General features: G+C 42.6%; 3 protein-coding genes across 3 annotated transcripts in view; 1 reads left to right on the plus strand and 2 right to left on the minus strand.

Moving 5' to 3' along the window:
* LOC126926817 (uncharacterized) overlaps nt 1-1,626 on the minus strand; it is a 54,557-nt gene extending 52,931 nt beyond the window's left edge. Inside the window, exon 1 of the transcript XR_007714906.1 lies at nt 976-1,626. The gene's annotated coding sequence lies outside the window, so the exon portion shown is untranslated. The remainder of the gene's footprint in view (nt 1-975) is intronic.
* The window catches only part of LOC126926830 (A disintegrin and metalloproteinase with thrombospondin motifs 3-like), a 305,556-nt gene that overhangs the window by 276,620 nt on the left and 13,709 nt on the right, over nt 1-15,227 (minus strand). The gene's annotated exons all lie outside the window — the stretch shown is intronic.
* The window catches only part of LOC126926795 (uncharacterized), a 336,576-nt gene continuing 327,295 nt past the window's right edge, over nt 5,947-15,227 (plus strand). Inside the window, exon 1 of the transcript XR_007714873.1 lies at nt 5,947-5,956. The gene's annotated coding sequence lies outside the window, so the exon portion shown is untranslated. The remainder of the gene's footprint in view (nt 5,957-15,227) is intronic.

Raw genomic sequence — 15,227 nt, forward strand, 5'->3', positions numbered from 1 at the left:
ACATGGTCGAAACATTGTTGAAACTGCTATATGACCATGATATTACACAATGAGTGTGTAAAGATGAGAGAAAAGAGAGCGCGATAGGGAGAAATTTTGGATCTTTGTTTTGGTCTCAAAATGGATCTTTGTTGAAACGACCTTTTTCGTTTAAATAATATGTAAGTTTTTTATTTATTTAAAGATAGCTACGCATCTTTCCATTTACGTAAATCGATCTCTTCCATCTTCGTGAGTTAGATCTGTCGAAAGTTTTTTCGCTTTCTCGAGTTGGCAAGTTGGAAAAAAAAAGAATCCCTGACATCGCGACGCGAAAGAATGATCGATTTGCCATAGAATGGTCATGTACAGTGAACGGCAATACTATCGCAACATCCTTCGCAATTGAATAATTTCTTCGTAAGGTCAGACCAAACGACTTGAGTTTTTGCGATGAACAAGGTAGAGGTTTATTTTTCAAGCTTTCTTTATCTGGGTTTAGAGCAACGGAAATTGGAACATCTTTCGAAGATTCGCACACGTACAGAACGTTAAAAAAATAATTTATTCCGAAATCTTTCAACTTTCGATTCGCCTTTCATCTCTTCGATTCGCCATCTGAACAAATATTTTGAAAAATTCAAATCAATTTATATGCTCGTCCTTGCTTCTTTCATAACACGGATTACTATCATTTTGAATGAACATGTGTGTAAATTTCGAGCTATCGCGGGGAGACGCGGTCGTTAGAATACGCGTCAACGAGAGTCGTAAATTCCCGTTACGATTAGAATAATCGACACCACGAATAGTTCGATCCCCGTATTTCGGTTAGGATAATCGGGGTGGTTGATGCGGTATAACACTGAGAGTCACAGAATTATAATAATGTATATTTCCAACAATTAGTCTACACGATTGAAAAGAGATAAACAATTAACAACTTTATCGCACGCAGATAATGTAGATGTATACAATATAGAGCAAGGCTCTTACAATTGAACTTAGTCTCTTGGTGGACGTAGCACGATATGATACTTAATAGAATAAGCGAATGTTTGGCAATGTCGCGGATCGACTTGAATTGGTGTTCTGTTCAGAGTTAGACGTTAGGCGTTAGAATTTTGACTAATTGGTCGCTCTTGCGTTGAGATGGAAGAAAGTTCAGTGTGGGTGTGCCCTTTTGCATGACGAACGCGGATTCGTTGTTCACACTTTTCGTTAAGAAAAGTGAGGGTAATGATCCGCGATGTCGATTGGTTATGCCCTACGCTGATGCTTGAAGGGATGGGTAGAAGGCCTCCTACCATCGTGGTTGATAGGAGACCTTGTTCATGGAAAAACCTGATTGATTTATTAGCTAGCTATTCGATTCTTCCCGATGGGTGCGTGTTCGCTTTCTCCGTATTTTTTCAGCGCGCCTGATAAACCCAAGGACCTCTCTAAAAACCAGATGTGCTTCGACAAATATTTTTTGGCTTAAGAAATTCTTCAGGACAAAGGGGTTGACTGAAGACGCCTGTTGATACAATACAGTGACAGCGAAAGAATATATTGGGTCCTTAGGTTTATTGAGGGTCGGAGTGACGTTACGCAGGCCGCTGGCTGTCCGGTCGCGAGGGCTGGCATGCAGATGTTTAGGCGACGTAACAATGTGCTTTTTTCGTGATTCGAATTAAAAGAATTAAACAAATCGGAACGTTGTTTTCCTTGTTGTAGCAATTGTACCTTGTGTAACATTTTTATTGCGCTCGTAATTCACGATACTTAGGCTGCAACATACCGAAGCTCCTCTCATACTTGTATCGCATTAGGGGCAAATGTTACATGGTTGCAGAACCGTACAAGCAATATGCTGGAGACAAAGTGGGGTGGGATTTTATGTACCAAATTAATGCTACATTCCGTTCTCGTTTTTGCCGGTGTGGAGACGCGGATAGCGTTTATTATGCTCGCATTTAGGTATTCCGTGGCTGCTTCCATTTCATCATTGGTTTTTAGTGAGGATGAGGCTGAAGTTGTGTGGGTAAAGACTTCTCTAAAGAGCTGCCAGTTGGTGTGTTGGTTATGAATGGAGCCATTAGGTGTATTCTCGATGATAGTTGAACTGACTGTTACTATCACGGGGGAATGATCAGAGGAGAGATCAGCCGAGGAATTGATTTGGACGTGTCTTGACGAGATATTTTTAGTTATGAAGAAATCAAGGAGATCGGGTATTTTGTTTGTGTCGGTGGGCCAGTGTGTGGGTTCGTATGTGGTAAGGTAGTTGAGGTTGTTGGTTATTATGCTGTTGAGGAGGTTTTTGCCTCTTACTGTAACCAGTCTGCTACCCCATTGGGTGTGTTTAGCGTTGTAGTCTCCTCCGGCTATGTATCTGTTGCCCAGGGTGTCCAGGAAGTGGTCAAAGTCTTCTTTGGCGATGGAGTGTCTGGGAGGGCAGTATACAGCTGAAGTGGTGATTGTACCATGACAGTCTTCTATTGCTACGTTTGTTGCTTGGAGGTAGTCTTTCTGGAATGGTTGAAGTTCGTAGTGCTTGATGTTTGATTTGATTATGATTTCGGTGCCGCCGTGGGCCTTTCCGCTCGGGTGTTGGGTGGTAGAAGTTGTAGCCGTGTATTTTGAGGTAGTTTTTGTCGGTGAAGTGGGTTTCGCATATGAGCATCACATCGATTTGCTGTTGTTTTAAGAATAGTTCTAGTTCAGATTTGTGCTGAGCTAGACCGTTGGCGTTCCACAGAGCTATTCGCATTGGTTTTATTTTGCTTCTGTGCGTATGAATTTGTCCATGAAGAGTGTGAGTAGTGACAGCAAGTTGTTAATTTGCTCAGTTTGCTTCTCGATAAGTTTTTCGAGTCTGGTAAAGTTGTCTGTGCTTTGTGGGGTGGGAATTCTATTTTCTGTGTGTACACTGTGTGTTTTCGAGTTGTTTACATTTCCTTGCGTTGCCTGCGCATAGGATACTGTTGGTGTGGTGAGTTTTTGGGGTTTAGGTTCTTGTATGGTTATGTCCTTGGGTCTCAGTTTTGGATACTTTATATTATGTAGTGTTTTGTAGGCTGAGCATCCTTTGTAGTTCGCAGGATGCTCTCCTTGACAGTGGATACACTTGGCGGGGGTTTCCGGGGATTTAGTGCATTGGTCAGTGCGGTGATTACCTGCACATTTTACGCACCGGAAGTTGTGATTGCAGTATTTCTGCGTGTGGCCGTACCTTTGGCACCTTTTGCATTGTATTATTTCTTTCTTTACAAGAGGTGGCTCGAACTTAACTATGGAGTTCATCAGCCGATTGATGTTGTAGATTTCTTTGTTGTTTGTTTTTTGTTTTAAGTCTATAAAAAATAAGGATAGTGGGTTTTTTGTGATTCTATGCCTAATGTTGCTGATGTTAGTTACTTCGTGGCCGTGATTTAACAGTTCGCACTTTAGTTCGTCTAGATCGACTGAGTGATGGATGTTGCGTAGCACCACTCGAAATGGTCTTTCTTGTTTGAGCTGGTATGTGTGGAATTTAGCGTTTAACGTTTTTAATAGCTTGGTTAACTTTCTATAGGCGTTTGGGTGGGTCGGCAGTATTTTCACGTGGTTGTTGTTAATCTTTAACGTGTAGTCCTCTTTGCTGATGTCTTTTTCGATAGTCTTAATCATTGACTGTATGTCGATTACGTCGTTAATGAATATCGGTGGGGGAGGGGGAATTCTTTGAGTATGGAGATTATTTACCTTTTCGGTTGTAATCATGGAGTCTTCCGTGGACTCCAGTATTGAAAATCTATTGTAGGTGGTCACCTGGCTGGCTGATGGTTTAGTTTGACTCTTGTTTACATTTGTCTTGGTTGGTTCGAGCTTTCGTTTTTTCGTGTGATGGTCGTTTACCAGGATAGATGTGTTGCCCTCTTGCCACGGGGGAGGAAAAATGGCGGTGTTATAATTTAGCTCCGGGGAGCCTGTTGGGAATGATAGAGCCATCATCGAGCTAGTTAATTCAGTGTGAAAGAACTAGTCGAGAGGCTGTTAACCCCTGGCTAGGTTAGTTGGATTCGCTTTCGACAGATGGGCGTCACGTGGAGTTTTGTGAACTTCACAGGGCACTGGACACACGTCTGCACGTCTCGGCACTCAGCAGCAACTGGATGCTCACGTGCTGCTTTGTGAACATTGCCGGGCACTGGACACACGTCTGCACGCCTCGGCACTCACGAACGAACTGGATAATGTATGTGATAATGTATTTTTAGTGTATCCTGTTAGCTTAACAAAACATAACTTTGTTCAACGTTTGCATAATATATTTAAAGAAAAAGATTCGTACTTCTCCGGGCATTTTAGTGTTTTTCTTCCTTCCCATCCGATGTTCCTGCTATTTCATTTTCTGATGTGAGCGCCTCCAGTGAATTTATTTGTTTGGGTTTCTTCTGGGGGTTTCTGTCTCTATTTCTACATAATTCCACTGGGTGGAATCGGCCCGGGAAGTTCAGTGCTTCACAGATTGTGCACGGTTTTTTTTTTGAATGGTGGATTTACCTTTCTAACCATGTCTATCTTTCTTTCTTGTGTTTCTTTCCTTTTTCTCCAGTCTTCATATTGTCCCAAAATTCCTATTAGGTCATTTGTTGTCTGTATATTATCGCTTTCGATTTTGTCTTGGACTTCGATAGGTAATCCAATGACAATCAGGTGTATCCTCACCTCTTCATCCATTTCCCTTTTTACTTCCAATATTAGTCGTTCTTTCTCTATTGCATATTCTACGAACGAACCTGAAAGGTATTTAAAGTTGTAAGCATATCGTATTGCAGGCCAACCTTTATTCTTAAAGGCTTTGAGAAATGCTTCTTTCCAATCTTCCCAGTTGTGTCCTCCAGCTTTCAGTAGATTTGTTTGGTACCACCTTTTTGCTGTTTTTCCTAGGTACTTTCTCAAACCTTTGACTTTTCCTCATCGCTTTTTATTTTGTATTTTTTGCATTCCTCTTCATACTCTGATATCCAGTTTGTGGCTTTCTGAGTTCCTTCTAATCGTTCTATATTGTTGTTTGTTTCAACTATTTCCCTCTTATCTCGTCTTTAAAGGGTCTCTAGAAGTTTTTCCATTTTCACTCGATTCCGGTTTCACACTCGATTTTGCACTAGCGACTGGGTTACTCGCGCACGATGGTCGTAAGTTCTAGCACTGTTATAATCGGCACTGATCCCACTTCTGATGTCGGGTTGGCGTTACGATTAGAGTTAGGGTTAAGGGCGTAAACGAATCCCTATTGACACTAGACGTGATCACTATGCAATAGAGGAGATATTTACTAGTGCAAACATGACCATGTTGGAATTGGACAAGTAATCGCGATAATTTGATACTCGAGAAGCTAATGACAATGATCTTAGGCTCAATAACGAATCCACGGTCAACGGGATGACGAACTCTACTCTTCTTTAGCGTCTAAGTTGTACTCAATGTTAATGCATGGGGCCATCACTATGTATCCGAGAGTTACTTGAATCGTCGTCGAGATCGTACCGGATAGTAACTCTCCGTCTCGACGATGTCGAGGAAAACTATAATGGGTGGGTCTAAGGACATGAGATCCTCGGATTCGTCAAAGAAAGCTTTCGTTCCAAAGGTGAGGGAAATTAGCGCTGTTGCTAATTGGTCGATCTCCATATCGGCGTTTTGAAAGAGATGCTGGCCGCCCTTGAGGGGAGGTTGTTGACGGGGGCATCGTTCGTGGAAGATAGGCTTCTCCTATCGTCCCGTAGTTGCAACAAGGACTGTTTGTCTAAATGAAGAACTTTGCTTGACTAAATCTTAAGATTTATTGCGGGTCCTCAAGTTAGCTAAACATACTGCGGAGGTATATTGACATCTGGAGATCATCTTACCCGAAGGATAGGATCTGCGTGTGGCGAGCCACGGAACAGAAACCTTTGAAATATTTACTGCCACGTGTCGCTACGGCTATTTCTTTAAAGGAGAGGTATAGAGTTACTCTGTGCCTTTGTTAGATAAAACGTTCATCCCTTGACCGCGGCTACGTTCGGCGACTGGTTGTCGCCTCGAGCCCAAGCTCACTATCATAAACCTCGAACAATCGGAGCAACATTTGTTTAATCTAAATTACGACATTACGGTATTCCAAGAATCCAAGGAGAGGTTCCGGTGTTTTTCCATCTCCGACAAATATATATGTTTTGAATAAATAGAATTAAAAAGTGAGAAGAAATTAAGAAATAAGAAATTAATCAAACTTACGAAAAAAGATCAATGTCTCTGTTAAATTATATACGTTGTTTATATTAAATAATATTACTCCTGTATTGTTGATAGAATTTGTTTACTACACACACATATATATATATATATATGTAGTATCGTGGGCAAAAGGCCTAAGATATCTGCCGAATCGTAAACAATGTCGCGAGAGCCGCGGCATCGTCGGGTACATCAATGTGTCGTCGATCCTTTTTAAGTGGATAGTTTCGTGGAAAGGGCCCGCGTGACCCTGGCCACGGGCGTTTCGGGACACGTGTCTCGAACGGCGGGAAAAGACAAAGAGACGTTAAAGTGAGTATTAGTTGAGAAGCCGGAGAGAACGGATGCAAAAGGTGTGCAGAGTGTGAATTGAGAAGCGAGAGCGAGAGAGTGTAGAAGCCGAAGAGTGTGAATCGGGAAGTCGAAAGCCGCGTCTGAAAATAAGACGTACGACAGCATTGTAATTATTTCGTTGCTTCGAATATTATTAATTAAATCAAAACATCATTACTTGTCCTTTCCTCTAAGACCCATTAAGATACTACATAATTTTGGGGGCTCAGCCGGGATCTAGAGCGCTAAGTGACAAGTGAAAGTGATATTTCGGAACGATGAGTAACTACATTGCAGGAGAAGCATATTTGACTGACGAGCAGGTGGCTCAGATGCGAATACCTGAGTTAAAAGACGAGCTGAGAAAACGACGGCTGAGATTAACGGGTAGAAAGCGCGAGCTGGTAGCGCGATTGCTGGCTGCGGTACGTTTAGATCGGTAACATGGTGCACGAGAAGAAGACGACGATGACGACGATGTTTTAGAAGACGACGACGACGATGAGATGGGCGTGATTGGGGACCGTTTAGACGGCAACGGTCCAGGGAATCACGATCTCAGTAGTCAAGACGGCGGAGTTCGGGTGACTCCAGTGGTAAGACGACGAGGGCAAGACGAGCCTAAGTGCACGGTGTTAACGTTTGAAGACGTAAAAGACTCGTTAGGAAAATTCAGCGGAGATGACCTACCGAATGTGAGCCAATGGATAAGGGATTTCGAGGAAATGGCGGAAGTGTGTGGCTGGTCGGACATCCACATGGTGGTTTTCGCCAGGAAGCTTCTCACAGGCTCTGCTCAAGCTTTCGCACGCCAAGAACGATGCACGAAGTCCTGGGCGAAGTTTAAAAAGGCGTTGGTAGATGAATTCCCAGACATAGTGAGTGACCGGGAGGTACATCAAGAATTAGCACATAGAACGAAAAGAACAGACGAGAGTCTGCTTCAGTATATGTATAATATGCGTGAGATTGCGGGACAAGGAAGAGTCGATACACAGTCGGTAATCGACTATATTATCCAGGGTATTCCCGATGAGGTCGCGAATAAAGCCATACTATACGGGGCCAGGAATATGCAGCAGCTGAAGGAACGCTTCAAGCGGTATGAAGCGATGAAAAGTGAGATGAGGACGAAAACAAAATTTGGGGAATGCAAGGACGATGAAGCGGAACGATCAGCAATACGGAAGCAATCGAGGCAAACGAGCAGTGATCCCAAATGGTGCTTCAATTGCGGCGGTGACGATCACTTAAGTGTTACGTGTCCAAAGAAAGAGAAAGGTGTGAAGTGCTTTAGCTGCAACGAATTTGGACATGTTGCGGCGAAGTGTACTACACGACCAAAGGAGACTTACGTCATCTCGAGGCCCGAGAAGAAGGAGTACGTGAACGAAGTGTCGATAGATGACTGTAAGATTACATCGTTAGTAGATACGGGTAGTGATCTCACGTTCATACGATCAGACGAGTATGCGAGGTTAGGATCACCACCGCTAGGAAATTGTAAACTTAAGTTTGATGGTTTGGGTTCCGCTGACAATGAGACCTCGGGTGAATTTACGAAGGTAATGACGGCCGACGGGCAGGCTGACGGTCACGAAGACGCGTCGGATATATTGAGGGTCAACGTGATAGAACAGTTTGACGAGATAGATGTAGCGCACATAGAGGAACCTCACTACCGTGAAGCGATTCGCGATATCTTTAGGGGGTATAAGCCAGAGAAGACGCGGGATGTCGGGATAACCGCGAAAATCGTGTTGAAAAGCGACAAACCCGTAGTACAAAGACCGCGAAGACTGGCGCCGTCTGAGAAAAGAGAAATAGACGACTTGGTGAAGTTGCGAAAAAACGAAGGCGATTTTAAGTGTCAGGTATGTCATAGGCCGGGCAAAAATATGGAGTACGCGGATACCCCGAGTAGAAATTCACTGCCGGGTGCTGTGTATGTGGCTGAGTGTGAGGACGGGCTGATTGCACGGTTGAGAAGCGCACAGAAGAAGGGCATTGAAGTCCGTAAGATTTTAGATGCCGCAACGTGTAGTCAGGCCGATAGATATGTAACCAGAAGATTAATCGACGAAGAGTGGGGCGTGAATTTCGAAAAACAGCGTCGTGAGTTACGTGAGGACGCGAAAAGGAAGATCGCTGCGACGCAAGAAGAAAACAAAAGGAATTTCGACAAAAGACGGAAGAGTGCGAAGCAGTACCTAAGGGGAGATCTGGTAGCCATTAAGAGAACTCAATTTGGCCCAGGTTTAAAATTCGGGGGCAAATTTTTAGGTCCGTACCGGGTATTGCGAACAATGTGGAATGACCGATACATGGTGGAGAAAGTAGGGGAGCATGAGGGGCTTACGCACACGTCGGCGACCGCCGACTTCATGAAGCCTTGGGTCCTCAACGCCGAAGACGACGCATCCGACGATAGCGAAATTGAAGACCACATCTGAGGGCAGATGTTATTGCAGGATGGCCGAATGTAGTATCGTGGGCAAAAGGCCTAAGATATCTGCCGAATCGTAAATAATGTCGCGAGAGCCGCGGCATCGTCGGGTACATCAATGTGTCGTCGATCCTTTTTAAGTGGATAGTTTCGTGGAAAGGGCCCGCGTGACCCTGGCCATGGGCGTTTCGGGACACGTGTCTCGAACGGCGGGAAAAGACAAAGAGACGTTAAAGTGAGTATTAGTTGAGAAGCCGGAGAGAACGGATGCAAAAGGTGTGCAGAGTGTGAATTGAGAAGCGAGAGCGAGCGAGTGTAGAAGCCGAAGAGTGTGAATCGGGAAGTCGAAAGCCGCGTCTGAAAATAAGACGTACGACAGCATTGTAATTATTTCGTTGCTTCGAATATTATTAATTAAATCAAAACATCATTACTTGTCCTTTCCTCTAAGACCCATTAAGATACTACATATATATATATATATATATATATATATATTATATATAATAACAATTGTACAGTGTATAAGTATAGCAAATGAAGATACAGTGTAACCTGAAAAGTAGTATTAGACAGTAACTAGTCAGACGCGAGTGTTTCAATGATCGTTCGATGTTTCTTATTACTAAGGTGGATAGTTTCATAAATTTTTCCAAAGTAAATTAATATTTCTTTGTTATTTAGTAAAAAAATGGATCAGTGTTCCATCAATGATTAAGGAAAAGAATTAAATATTAATAAATTATGATATATATTAAATTAATTAAGAGTTAATTATTGTACTTTAATTACGATATGTAAAATAACGAATTAAAATTCACAATTTGTCCAATTTGGACATTTGGTGGAATTTTTTAACGGTTAAATTAGCATGTTGGTGGCTACCCCCAGCGGGGTACCATCCTCGTGTTTGTTAGGTTATGTCCTTTATAAGGTCTGCTGGGTGCTTCCTTTTTAGCTTTTTAGCTTCCTTTTTATATCATAATTTATTAATATTTAATTCTTTTCCTTAATCATTGATGGAACACTGATCCATTTTTTTACTAAATAACAAAGAAATATTAATTTACTTTGGAAAAATTTATGAAACTATCCACCTTAGTAATAAGAAACATCGAACGATCATTGAAACACTCGCGTCTGACTAGTTACTGTCTAATACTACTTTTCAGGCTACACTGTATCTTCATTTGCTATACTTATACACTGTACAATTGTTATTATATATAATTTATATATATATATATATATATATGTAGTATCTTAATGGGTCTTAGAGGAAAGGACAAGTAATGATGTTTTGATTTAATTAATAATATTCGAAGCAACGAAATAATTACAATGCTGTCGTACGTCTTATTTTCAGACGCGGCTTTCGACTTCCCGATTCACACTCTTCGGCTTCTACACTCGCTCGCTCTCGCTTCTCAATTCACACTCTGCACACCTTTTGCATCCGTTCTCTCCGGCTTCTCAACTAATACTCACTTTAACGTCTCTTTGTCTTTTCCCGCCGTTCGAGACACGTGTCCCGAAACGCCCATGGCCAGGGTCACGCGGGCCCTTTCCACGAAACTATCCACTTAAAAAGGATCGACGACACATTGATGTACCCGACGATGCCGCGGCTCTCGCGACATTATTTACGATTCGGCAGATATCTTAGGCCTTTTGCCCACGATACTACATTCGGCCATCCTGCAATAACATCTGCCCTCAGATGTGGTCTTCAATTTCGCTATCGTCGGATGCGTCGTCTTCGGCGTTGAGGACCCAAGGCTTCATGAAGTCGGCGGTCGCCGACGTGTGCGTAAGCCCCTCATGCTCCCCTACTTTCTCCACCATGTATCGGTCATTCCACATTGTTCGCAATACCCGGTACGGACCTAAAAATTTGCCCCCGAATTTTAAACCTGGGCCAAATTGAGTTCTCTTAATGGCTACCAGATCTCCCCTTAGGTACTGCTTCGCACTCTTCCGTCTTTTGTCGAAATTCCTTTTGTTTTCTTCTTGCGTCGCAGCGATCTTCCTTTTCGCGTCCTCACGTAACTCACGACGCTGTTTTTCGAAATTCACGCCCCACTCTTCGTCGATTAATCTTCTGGTTACATATCTATCGGCCTGACTACACGTTGCGGCATCTAAAATCTTACGGACTTCAATGCCCTTCTTCTGTGCGCTTCTCAACCGTGCAATCAGCCCGTCCTCACACTCAGCCACATACACAGCACCCGGCAGTGAATTTCTACTCGGGGTATCCGCGTACTCCATATTTTTGCCCGGCCTATGACATACCTGACACTTAAAATCGCCTTCGTTTTTTCGCAACTTCACCAAGTCGTCTATTTCTCTTTTCTCAGACGGCGCCAGTCTTCGCGGTCTTTGTACTACGGGTTTGTCGCTTTTCAACACGATTTTCGCGGTTATCCCGACATCCCGCGTCTTCTCTGGCTTATACCCCCTAAAGATATCGCGAATCGCTTCACGGTAGTGAGGTTCCTCTATGTGCGCTACATCTATCTCGTCAAACTGTTCTATCACGTTGACCCTCAATATATCCGACGCGTCTTCGTGACCGTCAGCCTGCCCGTCGGCCGTCATTACCTTCGTAAATTCACCCGAGGTCTCATTGTCAGCGGAACCCAAACCATCAAACTTAAGTTTACAATTTCCTAGCGGTGGTGATCCTAACCTCGCATACTCGTCTGATCGTATGAACGTGAGATCACTACCCGTATCTACTAACGATGTAATCTTACAGTCATCTATCGACACTTCTTTCACGTACTCCTTCTTCTCGGGCCTCGAGATGACGTAAGTCTCCTTTGGTCGTGTAGTACACTTCGCCGCAACATGTCCAAATTCGTTGCAGCTAAAGCACTTCACACCTTTCTCTTTCTTTGGACACGTAACACTTAAGTGATCGTCACCGCCGCAATTGAAGCACCATTTGGGATCACTGCTCGTTTGCCTCGATTGCTTCCGTATTGCTGATCGTTCCGCTTCATCGTCCTTGCATTCCCCAAATTTTGTTTTCGTCCTCATCTCACTTTTCATCGCTTCATACCGCTTGAAGCGTTCCTTCAGCTGCTGCATATTCCTGGCCCCGTATAGTATGGCTTTATTCGCGACCTCATCGGGAATACCCTGGATAATATAGTCGATTACCGACTGTGTATCGACTCTTCCTTGTCCCGCAATCTCACGCATATTATACATATACTGAAGCAGACTCTCGTCTGTTCTTTTCGTTCTATGTGCTAATTCTTGATGTACCTCCCGGTCACTCACTATGTCTGGGAATTCATCTACCAACGCCTTTTTAAACTTCGCCCAGGACTTCGTGCATCGTTCTTGGCGTGCGAAAGCTTGAGCAGAGCCTGTGAGAAGCTTCCTGGCGAAAACCACCATGTGGATGTCCGACCAGCCACACACTTCCGCCATTTCCTCGAAATCCCTTATCCATTGGCTCACATTCGGTAGGTCATCTCCGCTGAATTTTCCTAACGAGTCTTTTACGTCTTCAAACGTTAACACCGTGCACTTAGGCTCGTCTTGCCCTCGTCGTCTTACCACTGGAGTCACCCGAACTCCGCCGTCATGAATACTGAGATCGTGATTCCCTGGACCGTTGCCGTCTAAACGGTCCCCAATCACGCCCATCTCGTCGTCGTCGTCGTCTTCTAAAACATCGTCGTCATCATCGTCTTCTTCTCGTGCACCATGTTACCGATCTAAACGTACCGCAGCCAGCAATCGCGCTACCAGCTCGCGCATTCTACCCGTTAATCTCAGCCGTCGTTTTCTCAGCTCGTCTTTTAACTCAGGTATTCGCATCTGAGCCACCTGCTCGTCAGTCAAATATGCTTCTCCTGCAATGTAGTTACTCATCGTTCCGAAATATCACTTTCACTTGCCACTTAGCGCTCTAGATCCCGGCTGAGCCCCCAAAATTATGTAGTATCTTAATGGGTCTTAGAGGAAAGGACAAGTAATGATGTTTTGATTTAATTAATAATATTCGAAGCAACGAAATAATTACAATGCTGTCGTACGTCTTATTTTCAGACGCGGCTTTCGACTTCCCGATTCACACTCTTCGGCTTCTACACTCGCTCGCTCTCGCTTCTCAATTCACACTCTGCACACCTTTTGCATCCGTTCTCTCCGGCTTCTCAACTAATACTCACTTTAACGTCTCTTTGTCTTTTCCCGCCGTTCGAGACACGTCCCGAAACGCCCGTGGCCAGGGTCACGCGCGCCCTTTCCACGAAACTATCCACTTAAAAAGGATCGACGACACATTGATGTACCCGACGATGCCGCGGCTCTCGCGACATTGTTTACGATTCGGCAGATATCTTAGGCCTTTTGCCCACGATACTACATATATATATATATGTGTGTGTAGTAAACAAATTCTATCAACAATACAGGAGTAATATTATTTAATATAAACAACGTATATAATTTAACAGAGATATTGATCTTTTTTCGTAAGTTTGATTAATTTCTTATTTCTTAATTTCTTCTCACTTTTTAATTCTATTTATTCAAAACATATATATTTAATATAATCGATACAGCTGCATAATGCGAAGCTTCATTAATTAATATCAAAAACGTTCATCGTTTTCAAACGTCAACTGTAAAAAAATAATAATATATAACAAATTATTAAAAAACAAAGTATGCGGGGAATCGATTCTCGATTTTCAGGTAAACATTGCACCAAAGACTTATAATTTCCCGTTTAGATAATCATCGTTATTGATTGTTATAGACGCATATTAATTGTTGTTCATTTTTGTATTTTATCAAATCATTTCATAATAAAAAAAACTCGATTTTCAGACTTCAGCATCGATCCCAACCAAGGTAGGCCAATATGGAAATATTAAATTCACAATAGACGATGAGACAGCAGCACTGATACCGATACGGATTCAAACTTCGTTTTCCGAGACATTGTCTTAGAGGAAGCATAAAGAACACCCACAAGAAAAACAAAGACGGAAATCGAGGAACTCAACGTGGAAATGGAAAAACTTCTAGAGACCCTTTAAAGACGAGATAAGAGGGAAATAGTTGAAACAAACAACAATATAGAACGATTAGAAGGAACTCAGAAAGCCACAAACTGAATATCAGAGTATGAAGAGGAATGCAAAAAATACAAAATAAAAAGCGATGAGGAAAAGTCAAAGGTTTGAGAAAGTACCTAGGAAAAACAGCAAAAAGGTGGTACCAAACAAATCTACTGAAAGCTGGAGGACACAACTGGGAAGATTGGAAAGAAGCATTTCTCAACGCCTTTAAGAATAAAGGTTGGCCTGCAATACGATATGCTTACAACTTTAAATACCTTTCAGGTTCGTTCGTAGAATATGCAATAGAGAAAGAACGACTAATATTGGAAGTAAAAAGGGAAATGGATGAAGAGGTGAGGATACACCTGATTGTCATTGGATTACCTATCGAAGTCCAAGACAAAATCGAAAGCGATAATATACAGACAACAAATGACCTAATAGGAATTTTGGGACAATATGAAGACTGGAGAAAAAGGAAAGAAACACAAGAAAGAAAGATAGACATGGTTAGAAAGGTAAATCCACCATTCAAAAAAAAAACCGTGCACAATCTGTGAAGCACTGAACTTCCCGGGCCGATTCCACCCAGTGGAATTATGTAGAAATAGAGACAGAAACCCCCAGAAGAAACCCAAACAAATAAATTCACTGGAGGCGCTCACATCAGAAAATGAAATAGCAGGAACATCGGATGGGAAGGAAGAAAAACACTAAAATGCCCGGAGAAGTACGAACCATTGATAAAACTGCGAGTTAAAGTCAACGATCAAAAAGAGATTAAAGGTGTTTACGGGAGCGAATGCAAGTTTTATCGATCAAAGGATCATTGATCAGATAAAAGAAGACAAGAGCATGTTCAAAACCATCAATGGGGAAGACTTCACGAGTAGCCGGGCAAGACTAAAAATGAGGATAAACAAGATAGAGAAAGAGATAGATGTGTATATAGTACGCAATAATAACTTCACATATGATCTCATCTTAGGGCTGGACGCCATAAGGGAATTCAAACTAAGACAAGACGAGAATTTGAGGGTTAGCCAAAAAGTAGACGACAAAGAGGAAGTAATATTTAATAGAAAAGAAGAAAGAAGAAATAACCAGAGAAGAAAGGTAAACGTTAC

Source organism: Bombus affinis, unplaced genomic scaffold, assembly GCF_024516045.1.
Source record: "Bombus affinis isolate iyBomAffi1 unplaced genomic scaffold, iyBomAffi1.2 ctg00000059.1, whole genome shotgun sequence".
Taxonomy (NCBI): Eukaryota; Metazoa; Arthropoda; class Insecta; order Hymenoptera; family Apidae; genus Bombus; species Bombus affinis.